Source organism: Crocodylus siamensis, chromosome 3, assembly GCF_052110815.1.
Source record: "Crocodylus siamensis isolate JL-2025a chromosome 3, ASM5211081v1, whole genome shotgun sequence".
Classification (NCBI taxonomy): Eukaryota; Metazoa; Chordata; order Crocodylia; family Crocodylidae; genus Crocodylus; species Crocodylus siamensis.
Window position 1 is genome coordinate 24,012,081 of NC_143397.1, and position 13,866 is coordinate 24,025,946.

Genomic DNA, 13,866 nt, shown 5'->3' on the forward strand with positions numbered 1-13,866 from the left:
CCTGGTGGCCTTTTACGATCAGATCACCAGATCATTAGATGCAGGGGTAGCAGTGGATATAGTCTTCCTGGACTTCCGGAAGGCTTTTGACACTGTCTCTCACCCTGTTCTCATTAAGAAACTGGGGGGCTGTGGTGTAGACACCCACACAGTCAAATGGGTCGCCAACTGGCTGGAGGGCCGCACCCAGAGGGTGGTAGTAGATGGGTCCTTCTCAACCTGGAAGGACATGGGCAGTGGGGTCCCCCAGGGCTCGGTCCTCGGGCCGGCACTGTTCAACATCTTCATGAGTGATTTGGATGAGAGGGTAAAAAGCACCCTGTTCAAATTTGCTGATGACACTAAGATGTGGGGGGATGTGGGTACATGAAGGATGCAACAGACTACAATCAGACCTAGACAGGTTACAAGGGTGGGCAGATGAGCATAGGATGGGTTTCAACACAGACAAGTGCAAGGTGATGCACCTTGGGAGGAACAACCGGCACCATACCTACAGGTCGGGGAACTCCCTTCTTGTCAGCATGGAGGCGGAAAGGGATCTGGGGGTCATCATTGACTCCAAGATGAACATGGGCCGGCAGTGTGGGGATGCAGTCAGGAAGGCCAACCGCACCTTGGCATGCATCCACAGATGCATCTCGAGCAGGTCCAAGGAGGTGATCTTCCCCCTCTATGCGGCACTGGTCAGGCTGCAGCTGGAGTATTGCATCCAATTCTGGGTGCTGCACTTCAAGAGGGATGTCGACAGCATGGAGAGGGTCCAGAGGAGGGCCACCCATATGATCAGGGGGCAGCAGGGCAGGCCCTATGAGAACAGGCTGCGGGACCTGAACCTGTTCAGCCTCCACAAGAGAAGGCTGAGGGGGGATCTTGTGGCCTGTTATAAACTAGTCAGGGGGGAACAGCAGGCATTGGGGAAGTCCCTGTTTCCCCGAGCACCGCCAGGAGTGACCAGGAATAACGGTCACAAGCTGGCAGAGGGTAGGTTTAGGTTAGATATCAGGAGACGCTACTTCACAGTCAGGGCGGCTAAGGTCTGGAACCAACTTCCAAGAGAAGTGGTGCAGGCTCCTACCCTGGGGGTGTTTAAGAGGAGGTTAGATGAACATCTTGCTGGGGTCATTTGACCCCAGTACTCTTTCCTGCCATGGCAGGGGGTCGGACTAGATGATCTGCTCAGGTCCCTTCCGACCCTACAAACTATGAAACTATGAAACTATGAAAACACTTTTTCTAGACAAGCCTATATACTTCACTTCATAGATCTACTGGATACAAAACATCATGGACTCAGTATAGACATTGGATTTATGATACATTACAACCTGCCTGACATCTGATTCCACAGGTACCTGCCAGACCTGACCTCTTACATTTTTCTTTCCCCCGCCCTTTCTCTCCTCCAGTCCCCTACTTTTCTGCCCTTTGCCTTCCTAATTTCCAGCTATTTCCTTTTTCACAGACAGCCTCTTTTCTACCTTGAATTACTACCATTGTAGTGTCTCCCTTACTCACCTTTGGCTTTTTCCCCTGGTTTTTTTTCCTCCGTTCCCTGCTTTGCATTTGTTTTCCTAATTTCTACCTATTTACATTCTCACTGACATCCTGTCACATTTTTAGCTTCTCTCATTCCTTGGAGTCTCAGAACAGCAGAGACCCCCTATGCCTGAAGAAGGGTGATTGCATTCAAAAGCTTGCTAAGAACTTTTTAACAACTACTCAGTGGGTCTAATAAAAGATGTCACATCTACCCAAGGAACCTTGCCTCTTCTTTTGCAAAGAACTCAAAAAGACCACAGCAGATCAAAATATTTCTTAACACTATGGATTCCTTTTTGAAAATTTGAGGTTTACCCTGTGAATCATGTTTGTACACCTATAAGTGCTAACATTGTGTGGCACCCCAAGGCAGCCTTGAAAGGTTCAACCTGGTTGAGATTCACCGGATGATCTCTGAGGTCCTGTCCCACTCTATGGGTGCTGTGATGCACTCTGATTAGAACATGTTGGCCTCTGGAGCGTTCTAATTAAAATCCTCCAGCTTGCTGCAGCATAGTGCATATTCAGTGTCCTGCATTTCAAAATGGCCACGGGAGCACTTTAACTAAAGCGCTTCAAACGTTGCATGTTGAATGAGCTTCAGTAAAGTGCCCCCATTGCCATTTTGAAACGCAGGATGCTGAATACACGAGACTCCATGGCATTTTAATTTAAGCAGTGCTCAGGAGCTGCTCTAATTAAAGTACCCCACTCCCCACCCCAGAGTATGCGTATAGGCAGCCTATGATTCTAGCCTAGAAAAGTGGCTCAAGAACTTTATTTCAAGAAGCAGTGACTTTAGGAAATACTTGAAGGCTATGTTGGCTAACCCACTGAACAAGATCTCCCAGCCTAAGCCAAATGTCTAATGTGATCCACATAAACAGAGGAATCACTAGCATGAGTAGAGAGAATTTGATTACCTCTCTATTTGCCACTAGTGTAACTCCTAATGGGATACTGTCTCCAGCGCTGATATTCCCAGTTTAAGGATGCAGATAAATTGGAAGGCTTCACAGAAGAGCCTTGAGGATACTTAGAGGATTGGAAAACATGTCCTACAGTAGGGGTCAGCAACCTACAACCAACTTGATCTGGCCCATGGATATTGGGATTTGGGAGCGGACGCTCTTCCTGAACCACCCTGGAGAATAGTGCTGGCCCCAACTGGGTCAGTCTGACTCACAGCCTTAAAAGACTGCTGCCTTATGGAGAAAATTCCAGGAGCTCAATCTATTTCTCTTATGAAAAGATAATACTCAGGAGATAAGATGAAGGAATCAGCAGTTAAAGAGCAAATGGAGGGATTTAAAGAGCAGGATCATGAGCCTAAATAAATAAAGTTTGGATTGACTAGTGGGAGCAGTTAAAGAGCAAATGGAGGGATTTAAAGAGCAGGATCATGAGCCTAAATAAATAAAGTTTGGATTGACTAGTGGGAGGCAGTTGTATTCAGGAAACCAGAAGGGAGGCTTGCAGTTGTCAATGCAGCATCTAATGGAGTCTGGACCTAAAAAATTGAAAGCAAGAATGGGAAGGAAAAGGATAATGTCTTGGGGATGCTGCATAGTTTTATCTCATACAGATGTTTTCAGACACAAGTCCAGTAATCCCAATGACATGATTCCCCATGCATGGAGGTGCCAATATAGACCTACTAAATGAACAATATAAAAGGTAGCTAAGAAATTTGACTATGGCTGAGGATATGAAGCACAGCTCAACAGAGGAACTGTAATGCTATCTTTTCACCCTCCCACACTTGAACCCTTTCCTCCTGGCATAACTTAAAAAAACTATTAAGACATCTGGAGTACTGGTCCAGTTTTAGGCTTCCCAGTACAAAAAGGATGTAGACAAAGTGGAGAGAGTCCAGCAGAGGGCAACAAAAATGGTTAGAGGGCTGGGGCACATGACTTCTGAGGAAAGGCTGATGGAACTGGGCATCTTTAATCTGGAGAAGAGGAAACTGAAGGGGAATTTAATAGCAGCCTTCAACTACCTGAAGGGTGCTCCAAAAAAAGATGGAGCTAGATTGTTCTCAGTGGTGGCAAATGATAGAACAAGGAGCACTGGTCACAAGTGGCAGCAAGGGAAGTTTAGGTTAGATATTAGGAAAGACTTCTCACCAGAAGGGCAGTGAAGCACTGGAACAGGCTACCCAGAGAGGTGGTGGAACCTCCATCCTTGGAGATTTTTAAGACTCGGGTAGACAAAGCTTTGGCTGGGATGATCTAGTTGGGGATGGTTCTGCATTCAGTAGGAGGTTGGACTAGATAACCTCCTGATGCCCCTTCCAGCCATAATTTTATATGATTCTATATGCCTGTTATTATCCGTGGTTCCCTGGGCCACCATACTAGCCCAGACTTTCAGGCCATAAAGACACCAGCCTAGTCATTCCCTCCCCAAACTGTGCTCCCTATACTGGTAGGAGAGGGAGAGGAGTTAATGTAGAATTTAATACCATCACCTGATCCTTCCACAATAAGCTAAGCAGGCTAGAGCCACACTACCATAGGGGATCTGGGGCCATTAGTCATCTCTGAAAGAAAGAATTTGGGTAAGGGTGATGATGGAGGGTTTTACAGCTTGACCACTGTATATTAGAACAACCAGTTCTTTTGTTTTGTTCCCCCTCCAAATTTTTCCTTAAATAGGCTTTTTTTTCCAGGACTGTGCTGCCTCTACTCACATATAAGATTTCCTTATCTGAGTGGGTTTCCTTATGTTCTTTGGGGGTTGGGAATGTCATACTCTGTGGTCAGTCTTGTGCCCATGCAGGTTTACACTAACCTGAATGAAAACTGGGTACATACTTCAAGATGTGAGATTGGGCCTTATATTTGTGAAGTGCAACGTAGAGGTACAGTACTAACTGCAGAGAATTTTTTTTAAATGCTGTTAATTATAAACTGTAACATTGATGTTTGTAGAATATGGGCCTGCCAGTTTCATCTGAATGCTCTGAATGGTGTAAGATAATTTGGATGATCTTGCCTTGTACATTCACAATTTTGGTTAAAAATTATGAAGTGGTTTAGCCACTTACCTGAAATTATTAAAGCTAAAAATTTCTCATTAGAACTGTATAATTTTTTGTTGGATTAAACTAGGAAGATTAGATTAGATTAAAAAAACAGATTGCTATAGTTATCTTTACTAAAGTAAAGGTTATACATTTCAACCACCATAAAGAATTGCAAAACTTCAGTATGTGTAGGGTTAAAGGGTGGAAATGTGCTGTAAGTCGCAGTGGAAATTTCCACTACGTGCTTTATTGGCAATGGAGTGAGCCATACCCATCTGCAGGTGTGTGTGTGGTCTCTTCATAAATGCACTGGAATGCTGTGTCACATTATTTTTCCTTTCAGCTTTCTGACCAGTTTGTTTTTGGTCTTGCTGAGTTTTATGGGGTCACAAACACAGTTACACTCGAGATTTGCCTGAGTAGACAGCAGGATCACACTGAACTGTTCAGATATATTTCTTATACCATGGCATTCCACTGTCCCGCAGCTTTATGTTATTCATTCATTTTTTTTATCCTACTGAACATAACAACCAACATATTTCACGTTTCACATATTTGTCATTAATCTATCAACAGACAGAAGATTGGAAGCTCTGAGGGAAATACTGTATTTATGCCTATACATTTTATATAATCCAGAAAATAAAGCCAAAAAAGTAAAGGGCAGGGAAATATCTGGCAGAGGCTGTTGAACACTAAGTGCCAGTGGTGAAAAACTTAGCCACTCAGTCTTGGCCTACCTCTTCAGCTCTTGAAAAGGACAAGTCATACTAGCAGTTTCATGGAAAGCAGAGTTGGACCAATGTTGAGCAGGTGTTTTTGAAAATCCCACCTAAACCTTCTGTATCCCCTTCAGGATCAGAGTTTTGGGGAGTCTATACACATGCTTCGGTGGGGGGAAGGGGATTGCAGGGGGCAGGATTTTAATTAGAGCAGCTCTTAGGAGCTGCGGCATCTTGTGTATTTAGTGTTCCTTGTTTGACAAGCTTTAGTTAAAGCCCCCCCCGCTGCCATTTTGAAACATGGGGTACCAAAAACACAAAGGCTAGGGACAGACATTACACATAAACCAGTTTAAGTGATCAGCAACTGGTTTAAACCTGTAACAGAACAGCTGGCCCCTCCCCTCTGTTCCTTGGCTGGAGCTTGGCACAAACTTGCAGGCACAGCGTCTACTGGCTTCCCCGTGCCCCCTCTCACCACTCGCTGCTTAAGCATAGCATAGATTCCTTCCTCCTCTCCACCATGGCAGGGACCCTAGGCAGCATGTGGTATGCCAGCTAACACCAAGAGGTGTTGGTGTGTGTGTCTGTCTTCAATTTCACTGGGATAGGCAGACAGAACAGTGACTGATTAGGGCTTTTGGAGCTAATCAACAGGTCAGCTGGTAACCTGTTTAAGAAGTTTGAAGTAATATGGAGAGAGGCCATTGCTTTGCTAATTGGGTGATAAAGACTTATCATCCTCCTGGCTGGCTTGCTCACCAGTCAGCTTGCAGCAGACAGTATGACGAAGGAGGCAGGGAGACTGAAAAGCTCCATATCATCAACAGATGCATGTACTGCACACCCCTACTTGTCTCACAGTGCTGGCTGAGGGCTGGGGCTGGCAACACTCCCACCCCTTGAGCAGCCAGCAGGGAAATACCTGCAACCATGCAGGCAGACATTCCTGATGAGAGAGTCCTGCTGGGGCTTGGCCAGGCCCCCCTTCACTCAGCTCCCTGCAGAAGGGAAGGGAGGGCTGCTTTAGCACCCCTTGGCTTCTAGCTTGAGCCCCTGCTTGCATGTGCCTGAATTTCCTCAGTCAAGAGAGAATGTTTGTCCAGTTTCAAACCAGTTCAGCCTAGTCAGGTTAGACTAATCTGCAAAGATTTAATCAATCCAGGCTCAGGCTTTTTGAATGTCTGTCTCTAGCCAAATACTGCAGCGTCCTACTTAGAATGCTCCAGCAGACTTGATTAATCTGATGTGCTCTGATGAAGCACATGTATAGGCAGCCTTTTATACTTATCCAGTGACTGTCTGTGTCTAACCAGGTTTGTGTTATATTATATGCATGGGAAGTAATTGGTTTTGTTTACACTGAAGAGAAATTTATATAGTCTGTATTAGTTAAATCTTTTATCTAAAGTGTCTAGGATCATACTAAATGTAAATTAGATGACACTTCTATTTGTGCAATTTGTGTACTTTTAAAATGTTCCTGTTTGGCATAAAGCTTGTTAAGCCAGTATGCATTTTGAAGATAATCTTTACTTTGTGGAAGTGATATAACGGAAACAATTATTCCTTCCCTTTTTGAAAAGTGCATATTCAATGGCTCCATTTGTTTTTAGTCTAGGTTTCATTTTCTTTAAACTGTGAGCCTTATTTCTATACAAGCCAGGTTATAAAGGAAATAGAATACAGTTAAATGGCTTTTTAGGGTACCACTCCCTTTGCATTGTAATTAGTAGTTGCAGATTCTCTCCGAGGCCCTGATCATGCAACGAGTCCTAGGCAGACAGACCTCTGTATCTGTATCGAACTCCATAGACTTACTGGTCAAATTGAATGAACAGGCAGGGAAGCTAAGGAGTTGGTAAAACAAGGCCTTAAAAAGCTGAGTGGATATAGTTGCCTTTGTGTCACTTTTTGGCCCACACAAAGTATGAATATATGCTCAGGGACATGATCATGTTAGTCTGAAATTAGGCAAAAAGTAGGACCTTACATACCAATTCATTTGGAGAGGCAGATGAAGATCCTGCTTTGAGATTTTTCATAAGAAATCTCCAGCAGCCAAACATACTGTGTATGAAACAAATAATCCAGTTACTAGAAATAAAATTATGTTCTTTTTTCTATCCTTAAACTTCAAAGCTGCCTAGCCAACTTCAAGTCATACGTAGGAGATGTTTTTGTTTAAGCCAGCAGAGTATAAATTAATTCCCTTGAAGAATTATGGGATAAGAACATACTGTATACTGTTACATAGTAGAAAAATAAGCTAAGCTGTACCCTAGAACCGGATATTGTCCTAAATAGACAAACTCTATTGTATATCTGCATTCTCTAACCAGGAAGTGGGAAAGGGTTGCTCTAGTGGAGAATAGTCCTGAATTTCTTCTGGAGAGTACTTAACTCTTATTTTATTATCCAGGGAGGGGCTGAGGGGAGAAGAGAAGTATGTTTCATTCTCAAGGGTGGGATGGATTGTATTTCCCATTTCCTGGGGAGAAAAACCCAAGAGGTATTCCCCCAAAACCATTTCCTTCCATAAGATATGCTTAATTTCTAAGGCTAGAGACAAACATTCAAAAAGCCTGAATTGATTAAATCTTTGCAGGTTAATCTAGCCTGCCTAGACTGAACCAATTTGCAAATGAATAGACATTCCCTTTTCACTCAAGAACTGAAGGCACGTGCCTGCAGTAGCTACGGTCAGAAGCCAGGGGACATGAGAGCCAGGGGTCAGAAGCCAGGGGACATGAGAGCAGCCCTCAGCTTCAGGAAAGATGTGCTGGGGGGTATGGCCAGCCCCAGTAGTAGCCTCAAGTGAACTGGCCAGGGTGGGGGTTTATTTCCTTCCTCCCTGTCCCACTGGCAAAGACTGGAGCTGGGGTCTGCCTGGCACTCCCCCCTTGCTGCTGCAGGTCTAGGGACATGTCTAAATGCCAACCAGCATGGCCTCCAGAGGCAGAGGAGGTGGTAAGGGGGTTTATTTCTCCCCGCCACCACCTCCTCTGCCCCTGGGGACACAGCCAGGATCTGCCAACACTGACCACCACTGTCACCAATTGCTCCCTGTGTGAGGCAAGAGGCAGAATATGCTGCTCCCAGCCACGAGAGGGATGGAGGAAATAACACCCCCCTCCCTGCCCCCTCACCTACTAAAACAAAACTCCCTAAACAATATCTCAAGTTTTCCTTTCTTGCTAAATACCCCCCTGAAAAAGAGGTCTTACAGAACATCTGGAAGATGTCCAGGCTCAGATCTGGCATGCCTCAAGGGGGAAAAGAGTTCAGAAGCTGAGGAGCTGCTGTTGAGAATGATCTTCCACATTTTTGCCAAGCATTGGAACACTGTGGGTATTTTCAGGTATGATCTCAGGGATGAAGATGGGTCATAAGTAATGTGACCACATGTCTTGGGCAAACTGGGATACTCACAGCTTCTGCAGCTTGGTCCCAGCTGGTTGGTCAAAAGTCCTGGAGCAGAATCCAGCAGGGAGGTGGAGCGGCATGGTGCATCAGGCAGGCACCACTGCTGTTGGGTTTGAACAAGGTGGGGCGGCACCCAGCTCTGGTCCACCTGCCTGGTTCTCATCCAGCAGCAGCAGTGCCTGCCTGGCACACCATGCTGCTCCGTGTCCCTGCTGGACTCTACTCCGGGACTTCTGACCAAGTGGCTGGGACTGGGTGATGTGAGCCTTGAGTGTCCCAGATTGCCTGGGACATATGGTCACCCTAGGCATAAAAGAGAAGGTAGACCCTTAGCTATATAGGGAAATGACTGTTTAGGGCCTCATAGGTCACACCCAGCTCCTTTAATTGCATCCAGGACTCTGGAGCCATGGGGTATGTGCAGGCCACTGTGTTTGGCACCAGCTGCAGCTTCTGGACTGTCATCAAGGGCAGCCCTACACAGAGTGCATTGCTGTAGTCCAGCCTTCAGGTTATGAATGCATGGATATTGGTGGCTGTGGCCAGGGTAGGGTAGATCAATGAATTCTCCCCCTCAGGACTCACCTACCATGCCTTAGCTGTTAAGAAAATGAAGAAAGACATTAAGCCCTGAGAGATTATGCAATTAATCACCCTGATATTAAACAAAACAAAAATTAGTTTTATTTAGTTGCTCAGTTACAATCACGGCTACGGCTGTTTCTCTCATGGCTCCACTTCCCATTGTCTCCTATGCTGCTATGCAAGAGGTTTTGTCCTGACCTCTCTTTCTGTTTCTTCTTTCCTTTGTAGGTCTCCGCTGCCTATCTAAATCCTGTAAGGAACTCCCTCTGTCCAACTCACCAGGTAAGTGATCACTGTGTGGCTTCTCGGCGAGCGTGGGGATCGCTGCAGTTTGTCTCATCTGGCGTGTGAGGTTCCGTTGCTCTGGCTCCGAGTCCTGGTTGCAGCCTCTCCTTGTCATTCAGGTTTGCAACCACTACCACCACCTGAAAATCCTGGTGCAGCAAGGGATCTAGGAACACTTTTCACCTACTCCATCTGGTGAGAAGGCTGTGACTTTCTTTCAGGTTTGGATATGGTCACTGTAACCCTGTTCCTTAGTAGGTTTCCTCTCCTGAGAGGGGTGGGGGAGCCAGGTCACAAAAGGGAAAAGACATTGGCTTGAGGCACAGCTGTGTCTCATTACACACCAGGGATTTGGACAAGGGAGATGAGGGTCTTGGGCTACAAAAGGGATGACATGGGGGTGGCAGGTTGCCCCTGGAGACACACAAAGAAACAAGGAGGGGAGAGAGGCTAGCACTGCCAAGAAAGCCCTTTGCCACTGCCACTGTAGATCACAGACTGCTGGTGGGCTAGTGCAGCTTTCAACAAGCTGTATAGGAATGATTATTTTCTGTGCTGCTCAAGTACAATTGAATTCATACAGTAAAATTACGTTAAGACTTTCAGTTGTTTTTCAGTAGTGTTTCAATTGTTTGGTATTTAGAGTGGTTTCACTGATCTTCAGCCACTTATCTTGCCCAAGAGGGTTCAAACCAGGGTTAGCCAAGTCTCAGAAGTTCTAGTTTAGCTAAAATGTCAAGGTTTCCCTTTGTTCCAGTTCTGAAAAAAAACCCATGTTCTCTTAAAATGCACATGAAGCAAGTTCTGGATAAATTTAATCTTAGAAATACCTGGTGGTTCACAAACAAGATACGCTCCTAGAAACCACAGCAATTGCTGCATGACAGATAATAATTGTGTCACTTTCACTATGCTTGGGGCCAAGAACACCTGATACTTGGCCAGAAGATGATCAAGTCCAAGCTCCACATCTGAGAACCAAGAAGCCTGACTCAAATTTAAGGCTCCCAGGGCTTGTAGACTCCCTTACCACAGAGCTGGGAGCTTGAGGTTATGTGACAGGCTTCCACGGCCTGTGGCTCCAAGGCCAAACTTTGATACAGACTACAATAGGGTCTGGTACTCTGGAGGAATGTTTATATTGCATGCCTGGTATTCCTAGGAAAATGTGCTTGACATTTCTGCTTTCCCTAGGACTATCAGTCTCCTTTAGCACCTGGCTCCACTAGCTCCTAGAATCTGGTAGCCCAGAGATGGCTTCTGGAAGGCCTGGGGGTCCCTAAGACAAAACTCATGGCAGGGCTACTATAGTACAGCAAATCCTGAAAGCTCATCCTGAGACTTCTAGCATTCTTACATAGAAGGAGATCTGTGTTACTGCTTAAACTTCCAGGGCTTTCATGCTGCTGGCTATATATAAGGTTGCTTGGAAGTGTTGGTGTTCCTGGCCCCAGGGCTGACTGGATGGCAAAGCTGCCACAGACTCAGAAAAAACACCCCAGTGTTTCCATGCTCTTGGCTCCGAGCAAGGAGCATGGATGTCTCAAGAGCCCTTTTTCAAGAGCATCCAGGGCTTCCAAATTGCATGCTACAAAACTCAGTGCACCACTTTTTCCCTCCTAGTGGAGCTAGAGAGAGTTCATTATTTAAAATGGAGAAGATCTATGCCCGAGTACCCACTTCTAGAACGTTTTCAGTATTTTGCCTGCTCTTTTGTACCAATGCACTCTCTTAACACTGAAAGCTTCCTGTGGGCTAAAAAACACATAATGTAATGTCTTATTCCAGAAGTAAATATTTTTCATAACTTAAAAATAACCTGTTTATGAATAATCAGAGAAGTCAGATTTGTAAGGTGCTGCTTTGTACTTCTTGAGCTGAAAAAAATGCAAGCCTCATAGATCATTGGGGGGAGGGGCAAGCAGAGGAAGGGAGAGGCAGGGAAGAAACAGGAGGAAAGCCAATCTTCTAACAGTGTGAAGCCAGAGAAGGCTTGAAGAAAGTATGCTAAATAAAAAATGGGAAATGAATGGTGTAATGGGGCAGCGTCCTAGGGGTGGCCGTGATCTCCCCTAACACCCCCTTACCGTGCCAAGTTTCATAGTTCGTAGAGTCGGAAGGCACCTTAGCAGATCATCAAGTCCAACCCCCTGCAATGGCAGGAAAGAGTACGGGGGTCAAATGACCCCAGCAAGGTGTTAGCTTCCTCTTAAAGACCCCCAGGGTAGGAGCCTGCACCACTTCGCTTGGAAGTTGGTTCCAGATCCTAGCCGCCTTGACAGTGAAGTAGCACCTCCTGACGTCTAATCTGAATCTACCCTCTGCCAGCTTGTGACCGTTATTCCTGGTCACTCCTGGCGGTGCTCGGGGGAACAGTGACTCCCCCAGTGCCTGCTGATCCCCCCTGACTAATTTATAACAGGCCACCAGGTCCCCCCTCAGCCTTCTCTTGTGGAGGCTGAACAGGTTCAGGTCCCGTAGCCTCTCCTCGTAGGACCTGCCCTGCTGCCCCCGATCATGCAAGTGGCCCTCCTCTGGACCCTCTCCATGTTCTCCACATCCCTCTTCAAGTGCGGCAACCAGAACTGGATGCAGTACTCCAGCTGTGGCCTGACCAGTGCCGCATAGAGGGGGAGTATCACCTCCTTGGACCTGCTTGAGATGCATCTGTGGATGCGTGACAAGGTGCGGTTGGCCTTCCTGACTGCATCCCCATACTGCTGGCCCATGTTCATCTTGGCATCAATGATGACTCCAAGATCCTTTTCTGCCTCTGCACTGACGAGAAGAGAGTTCCCCAGTCTGTAGGCATGGTGCTGGTTGTTCCTCCCCAGGTGCAGCACCTTGCATTTGTCAGTGTTGAATACCATCCTGTTCTCATCTGCCCACGCCTGTAACCTGTCTAGATCTGATTGCAGCCTATTCCTCCCATCTAGCGTGCCCACATCCACCCACATCTTAGTGTCATCAGCAAATTTGAACAGGGTGCTTTTTCCCCCCTTGTCCAAGTCACTGAGGAAGATGTTGAACAGTGCGGGCCTGAGGACCGAGCCCCGGGGGACCTCACTGCCCACACCCCTCCAGGTTGAAAATGACCCATCCATCACCACTCTGGGTGCGGCCCTCCAGCCAGTTAGTGACCCATTTGACTGTGTAGATGTTGACACCGCAGCCCCCCAGTTTGCCTCAAAGCACCCTCAAGTTTCACCCGCCACATCTTTGATGTTATTGTATAATAGGGAGGCTGCCTATCCGTCCTCTTGGACACAGTTTTCTGCTGTACCCTGTCTCCAATCATAAGTGTCTCGGTGCACCCCAGGCTTATGAGCTATGCATGGCTCCAACCACCCCTGTACCATGCGCCAAGCCTCACAGATGTAACTGACATTGTTTGGTCTCTCTCTGCACCTTCTCTGGCGCTCGGGCTCCCCGCAGCCCTGTCTCTCTCTGCGCCCTCTCTGGAGCTTCTCACTGCCCCTTCTCTGGGGCTGAGGTTCCCACGCCACTGTGGGTCCCCTATGAGGCCTCCTTCAATCCCTGATAGCCTCACTAAAACCTCCCGTGTAAACAGCAAACACAAAACATAAGCCCCTGGGCTATAACATAAATTCTAGCCACTTAGCTGTAACTTCATTCTAGCCATCTCAAGGGTACTCCGTCTCTCCCCCCAAGTATCAGCCTGCTTGCGCAGTCCAGCCTCTCCTCTTCACTTACTTAGGCAGAGCTACTTCCCCCTTGGCAGCCAGCAGCCAACTCGCCTTTGGCCTCAGGTTTGTGATTTATATAGGCACCAGACCCTGCCCCTTCCGTTCAGCTTACCAGGCAGGTGAGTCACTACCCTCATTAACCGGTTGTCCCGGCAGCCTGCACTTGGGTCCTTATCGCTGCACCTTAGTGCCTTGCTACAAATGGCTTTGTTTATTCACTTGCACATAGATTGAACTGATAGGTTTAAATCAGCTTCTTTGCTAATACCTGTGAAGATTCCTACAAGGAAATCTCAACCCATGAACTTCATTAGTTAAATGGACAAGACTTTAGAAAGAAATTTAATATTCTGATCCAGAGAAGCCATAAAATGTATACCTCCCTCAAAGACAAGCTACATGTATGTCAAGAAAATGTCCTCTTTTGAGGACTCACTAGACAGAGTGGATCAATTCAAGAGATACTAGGATGTATTCTGTTTTCATTTATACCCACTTCACTTCATGGTAACTAGGAATGTGTAATCATAATTGAAGATGAAGTCTGGCTGAGTCCACATGAGAC